The sequence below is a fragment of the Gymnogyps californianus genome, chromosome 10, assembly GCF_018139145.2.
Source record: "Gymnogyps californianus isolate 813 chromosome 10, ASM1813914v2, whole genome shotgun sequence".
NCBI classification, from domain to species: Eukaryota; Metazoa; Chordata; class Aves; order Accipitriformes; family Cathartidae; genus Gymnogyps; species Gymnogyps californianus.
In genome coordinates this window covers 29,248,348-29,255,224 of record NC_059480.1, presented here as the reverse complement: position 1 = coordinate 29,255,224, position 6,877 = coordinate 29,248,348, and the positions used below count along the sequence as shown (strand labels likewise).

Here is a 6,877-nt window from a genome sequence, read left to right as displayed (position 1 = left end):
CGCCGGGCCGCTCCGCCGGTGGGAGGATGAAGGAGGCGAGTCCCCGGGGGAGGGCAGCCCGCGACGCCTCCGCTCTTCGCCTTTGCCTCGGTTTTGTGTCGCCCGGATCCCGGAGGCTGCGCCTGGCTTAGGTGAGCGCGGCCGGGGCCGGGGCCGGGGGCCGCGCTCCCCGCGGGGCCGCGGGCCGCGTCTCCCCGCGGGACCGTGGACGGGGCCCGGGGCTGCCCGCGGGGCCGCGGACGGGGCGCGCTTCCGGGCGGGGCGGGGGCGGCGGCGGAAGCCGGGGCCGGGGCCGGCGCGGGGAGCCCGGGCCGCTGCCGCCGCCTCCCGCCCGCCGCGCCGGCGGCGCTGTCAGCATGCGCCCCTGACTGGGCCGGGCCGCCGCGGCCGCCACCGCCGTGCCCGGGCAGGGCCGCCGCCCGCCCGCCCCGCGAGCATGCCAGAGGTGAGTGCCGGCGGGGGGGCGGCTGCAGGTGCCCGGGGCGTCGTTACCCGCGGCCCGGCCCGGCCCAGCGGCCTCCCCGGCGCGGCGGCTGCGGCGGGCCCCGCGGGCGGCGGCCTGCCAGGGGCGGCGGCGGCGGCAGCGGCGCTGGGGAAGGGGGGGGTGCTGTGCCCCGCTCCGCTCGGCTCGGCGGGGGCGCGGGCCGGGGGGCAGAGGCCGTGCTCCGCCGGGGGTAGGGGGGCCGGGAGGGGCGCCCCGGGACGCGGCCCCGCCTGCCCGGGCGTCCCTTCCTGGCGCTGGCGGAGCCGGAGGTGTTAGAGCCCGGCTGTGGAAGCTCGCCACGCGTGACCCGTCCCGGGAGCCGGTTGCCCTTCCCGGTCGCGGCCCCGCTGCCGTGCGGGGCAGGTGCGGGGGCGAGCGGTGTTTCCCCCGGGCGCTCGGGGGAGGGAGAGCCCCGAGCGGCGGCGGCGGCGGAGCTGGGCGGGAGGGCCGAGGGCCCGGGCGGGCCGGGGGTGTCCGAGGGACGAGGCGGTGTGAAGCGGCGGGTCCGGGCACGGCAAGGCCGCTGTGCCGGGGCTGCCCGCCCGGCTGCGCCGCGCCTGTGTCCTGGAAATGCGGGTGCTCCAAAAAAGCGCGATTATTTCGGTTAGGTTTTTAAAGAAGACGGTAACTTCAAAGGGACGGCGGCAGCCTGGGTGCATGCACGTCGCGGTGTCGAGCAAAATCCCATCTTGATGCGCGCTCGCTGTACTGCCTGTCCCTTTGGGAGTTCCTAGATTGACTGGGTGGAAATAGAGCATTTTTTTTTTTCTTTTTAGAGGAAGTTCTTGAAGTCAGAACTTTGTTTTGCACCTAGTTGCTGCAAACAAATCGGTTTGTTAAGTTGTTAGTATAGTGGAAGAGAAAAATGCAGGGTTGTCGCCTGTATAAAATGGTTCTTTTAGAAAAATATACGATTATTTCTTTTAGAAAGAAATAATTTCTTTTGGTGTTTTTTTGAGGGAGGGAATATATGCTGCAAAACGTGGCAGTAGCAGAAGGACACAGGTGACAAGTAGAGAACGTGAAACTGTATGAGAGCAGGTTTGACAAAGGGATGTAACGGACCGGAGAGAGTATGTAAATACTGAGTAATAACATTGAATAAATAACTGGACTGTATCTTCTTTAGCACTACGGAAAAAAGGTTCTAATGAAACAGGTTCTAATGTTGTTCCAAAGTGACAACAAGGAAATAATTTGCATAATGAATAATTAACTGATGGTACTTATTGCTGTAGGGGAAGTTTGAGGGTGAGAGCCTGAGGTTGGGCGCTTGGAAGCTGCGATGGATCGCAGGCTCCCGCCGGGGCTGTCTGCTTGTGTTGGGTACTGACCCTTGCCAGACCTGCTGACATAACAATATTATGATAATTTAAAGTAGATAAAAGAGAAAGAAATTAAAGGCTTGGCGTCCCCACTTTCACTGAAATGGGTGACAAAACTGCTGTGTGTGGAAGGTTGGGACGCACCGGTGCAGAAACCCGAGGTGTCGGGAGTCTCTCCGCTTGCAGGGCGGTGCGGGCTGAGCTGGGAGCGCTGCCAGTGAGGTTTTTTAGGGAGCGGAGCACCCCGACGGTCCGGCTGGAGGGGACGGGGACACGGACGCTGGGCGCACGCTGAGCTGAGCTCTGTGGTTGCAGCATGTGCTTTTGCAGTTTAAATTTTGTGAGGCCTGCATCACTCCGCCTTCCTCGGCTCGTGTCAGATCAGGTGTAGACTAGAACATTGTAAAATGGAATTGGACTTCCCTGGATTTAAAGGCTGGGTTTCTGAGCTACAAAACTTCTTTAGGCTTAGTTGAAACAAAAGATGTTTAAAGAGAAGAGTGATGGTGATGGCTGAACATTCGAAGTTTCCTAACCAGTTAGTCTCCAGACTTGAGAAAATTTTGAAAACTTATTACCCTGTACGTTGTATGTATGAATTAATGGTAATTGTGGAGCCTGCCTAGTTTACGTGACACCTAAAAGCACAGGACTGTGCGGTTGTTATTTACTCGGGCTACTGAGGAAAGACACACAGGCAACAGATTTCTTAGTCTGATACATGGGAGCAGAAGTGACAGGGCGTATTTATTGTCTCATTTCCTTAAAGCTGTCATTGGATTAAAGTTATTTTGAATGGCAGGCAGGGTCTGAGTCCAAGGATGCTTTGTTGTGCTATGAGGCAGTTGAATCAGTGGGCAAAATTGGGGCATTATGTGAGCAATTTGTAATTCACTTGAGTCGGGAAGCAGTGCCAAAGCTGTCCTGTGAAAACTCCCCTCAGCTGCAGCGGAGGGTATGGTTTCCATACATCCACTGCACAGCGCCGGCGTTCCCGGTGGTGGGAACAGCCTGGCTTTGTGATTTCTTTTCATTTACCCACAAAATCCTGCTTTATGCTCGTTGTCTCAGAAGTGTTGTGAAGCACAGCTGTGCCACGTGCCGGCTAGGCACGAGCTTCGTGTTTTTCTGGGCTGAAAGCTGTATTGGAAACACGGGAAATTGCCAGTTCAGATGTATCCGACGACTGCCGACAGCTCGGACCCTCCTAGGCAGATGTCTGACCCGCGTTCTTCACCCTCGTGGCAGAAGGCGTTAGAGTTGTAGATCTGGTAGGTTAACAAGGTAATGGATGGTATCTATCTTCAGGAGTATCAACAAAACAGTTTAATTAGTGTAAGCAGAGAATTTTAATTTAAAATTTCTCTGGTATGTTATTATCTAATTGCGGAAGTAATCATAGTCATAATTCAGAATAGTCTTTACTCAGAGGTTTTTCTGTAGGCAATCAGGGCCAAGAAGTTATTCCTTTGGTGACTCGCTGCGGTCGGTGTACAGTGTTGTGAGGGCTTTCAGCCCAGTTCATCCCAGTGAGACTTAGGAGATGGCGAAAGCGTAATCCTGAGCAAGATACTGGAATGGGGGTTTCGTAGGGTGCCATGTGGGTTCCTGGAGTACCTCGCCATCGCAGCAGCCGCAGCATGAGTGCCTTGGAGAGGCTGGGGGTGCGGGTAAGGCTCCGTGCTCGGCTGCGGTCAGCAAGGGGCACGCAGCCCTCTGCTGCTGCCGGTGCTGGCATGTTGGGGGGGGGGCATGTAAAAATTTCATGGGTTTTTGCTGATTTTACTTTAGACTGGAAATGCTGTTAGTTCATTCTGCTTTGGGAAGTTCAACAATATAATCAGAAATAAGTGTGAATCAAGCTGCTTCAAGCCTTAAATGTAGACATTAATTTTCAGTTTTGGAGAAAGGTTAATTTTGTTTTGCATTACTCCACCTCTTGAATTCTACTACTTTGTTGCTTCACTACGTCTCAGATGCTGTTCATCATTTTCTAGTATTACTAGGTAATAACTACTGGGTTTATCTATATTCCGCTTCCTATAGCGAGGCCAAAGATTGAATAAACTAACATTTTTAGACACCTCCGTGACAAATACCACACACTGACAAGCATTTGAAAGTAGCAGGTGCTGCTGTTGCTTTCTTTTGAAACCTGTTTTGCATGGAGGTTTCTGGTGCTTGTCCAGTTTGCATGTCTCAGGAGCACTGAAAATGTTACTTTCCAAAATTTCATGAGCAGGGAAGATACTACTGAAAAGAATCTGTAATGTCAGTCAGTGCAGTCTGTTCTCCAAGGGGTTTTTAGAGGACTGGTAAATGTACCGTTCTGTGGCCTTGGCACAGTGTCCCAGCTGCATGGCTTTGCATCCCTGTGTCAGGTGCACATCGGACTTCCGTGAACTTAGAGCCCGTGTGTATTGGAAACCGGAAAAATAAATTTGAAGTACAGGAGGTGGTGGTGCATCACGCCAAACAGCTGAAACAAGCATTCGGCAGTCAAAAGGGTGTTGCTCCACAGGGCCATTATTTCGGTTGCCCAGACGAGACAGACCATTAGAGCTCCATGGGTTTTGCCATACTGTCCAGGATGGCTTATGTGGCCACAGTAAAGGTTCCTATATGTGTGGTGTAGATGAAGATCTCATGGCCAGTTCAGATTAAAACATAGGCTTCTCTCTCTGTTTTTATTTCCTTTAAGTACGTGTTTTATTCTGCTGCTTCAGATTTAATGCGGAGGTGGTAATGACACAGGAATGCCTGTAATTAGGAGGATGAGCCTTAGCATCTCTTGATGTCCAGAATAAAGGATGGTTGCTACTTAGGAGCTGCATGTATAAACAGCAAACATGGTTTTTCTAACAGCGCTAACACCGAGGAAGTCACACCTGTTGGATTATAAAAGACGCCTTGCAGTAACTATGCATTACTTTCAAAGGCTTAATATGTTTGCCTTATGCACATTTTAAATGCAAATGCGACGAAGAGGTGATTTTGGTGTTAACAAAGACCAGCTCATTAAGATAAAACTGCAAAAAAAGTTCTCTTCCCTTTTGTTGTCATATTTTTATGATTTTTGTCCATGCCGAGGATGACTTCTGTAACTATGAATATTTATCAGAAAATTCCTGCAACTACTCCTGTCCAGAAGGAATTCTACTGTGGTTGTATTTTGTATATTTTTATGACAGTTTTCCAGGATGAACAAGGAAGGACACTAATGTCAGCGATCGAGTGTCGTCTGAAATAACCAGGTTTTGTACTGTTGTTCGTTTGTAAGCGGTGGCACAATAATCCTGCGCACAAACGCGCAGGTGCTGCCAGAGGGCTCAGAGAACTGCCGGAGTGCGAGCAAAGCTCAGATGTGTAGATCCAGGATTTTGGTTAATGTGCTTTATACACCTAAGAGCTGTAAGGTGTGGAATCTGGCTGGGTGTGATCGCTTCCCTAGGGACTCCTGCGTTCAGCTCTGCGGTGCTGTTCCCAGCCCCGCGCAGGGCAGAGGGGCGGCAGGGGACGCGGGGCAGGCAAACGCTCCAGGGCTTTCCGTTGCCTGCGTGTGTGGTGGTCTCCACTATTTGTGTTTCTTAGGGATTACAGCAGTTGCCTGTGATTTTTATTTTGTTTTATTAACAATTATATATTGTAAACTTAGGTTCCCAAGTAATGCAGCAAAGTAAACAACATTTCCTTCCTACTACCCCGTAATTACTTACCGAAAGGATAAACATGTGAATGGTTTTGTATTGCTACCCTCGGTGACATTTGGAGTCTGTTCTGCTGTGAATATGTGCAATTGTAATTCCCATTAGTGTCAATGAGAGTTCGCAGCAATTAACAAGGGAAGAGAAGGGACCATTAAAACTGTGTCACAGTTGTGATGAAACTTGAATACATCCCAAGATAAAAAAAAACCCAAAACATTTAATACGAAGAGTTGAGAGGTGAAGGTTTTGCATATGGCATTTTATAATGGAGCGTGTTCCTGGTAAGGATGTTCAAGCGAGCAGTTGATGTCGCCCCTTCCCGTTCTACCTTCAGCAGTTTGTGCAGGGTGATTGTCTTAGTCATTGCTTTGCTTGGAGAATAAAGCCAGTGACAAATGTTGTTTTACACTGTTACGTGCATTCAGAACCAGCAGTAAATTTTCCTGCTCTGAGGCTGATCTGAAATTTCTTCCCTAGCTTCTGTGGAAGCAACAGGAGAGCGGCAGCAGCAGCGCTGAGCTGGTGCTCGTCGACGCGCACGAGGCTGCCTGTGCCCATCGGGCTGTTTGATGACTGTGTGAGGGTTTGATGTGTGCTGACCTCAGGATGAAATCCAGCTATGTATCAGGAGAATTGCTTTTCCTTGGGGATCAATTATTTTTTTAAAATGTCTACTTGCTGTCAGCTGCTACCCTGTGAAATAGTCCATGTTTCAAATTATGTGCATATGCTGCATTATTATAAAAGAATATATTTATCCAAAATGTCTTTGGGTTAGGTGGCTGGGAAAACTCTCTTTTAATGTACTATAAAGAAAAAAAGTCAAAGTTTGCAATAGATATCATCTGTCCTCACTAAAGTCTAACTTAAGTTCTCACTAAATGCAGCTTGCATTTTCAGTGGGATAATTGCTATTTGCTATTAATTAGAAATATCAGTAGCAGTTTATAAGGTAAAAGCATACTTCTGTCACTAGGATGCTAAATAGTGTGCTCAGAGTTCATTTTCGTTTGAATCTACAAATTGCACAGGAAAACCGAGGAAGCCAGGACTGAGTAAACCACAATTAGCTGTGAGTTTTGTGTAACCAGATTATCATTTCCATAAGCCAAGTGTATAATGAGCATTTAACCCAGCGCAGGGGCACGGGCAGTGCTGCCGTGCAGCCCGCCTGCCAGCTCAGCCCCCCGGGTCTGTGTGTCCTTCTGCAGCCCCGCTGCCTCCTGGAGCTGCCGGTTGCTGCTGGCAAGAAGTCTCGGAGAGAAATGACTTCCAGCCCTTATTTGAGCACTGTCAGAAAGTGTGCAACTGCCTGTGTTGCTCCTAGGACCTTACGCTTTTGGCAAATATGCCAAATATTT

At 50.6% G+C, this 6,877-nt stretch overlaps 1 protein-coding gene across 2 annotated transcripts in view; it reads left to right on the top strand.

The window, feature by feature from the left end:
- Positions 1–381: 381 nt before the first annotated feature.
- Positions 382–6,877, top strand: part of MBNL1 (muscleblind like splicing regulator 1) — a 104,592-nt gene continuing 98,096 nt past the window's right edge. The window contains exon 1 of one of the 2 annotated variants that reach the window (XM_050902739.1): positions 382–445. The gene's annotated coding sequence lies outside the window, so the exon portion shown is untranslated. The remainder of the gene's footprint in view (positions 446–6,877) is intronic. The other variant, XM_050902740.1, reaches the window with a different exon arrangement.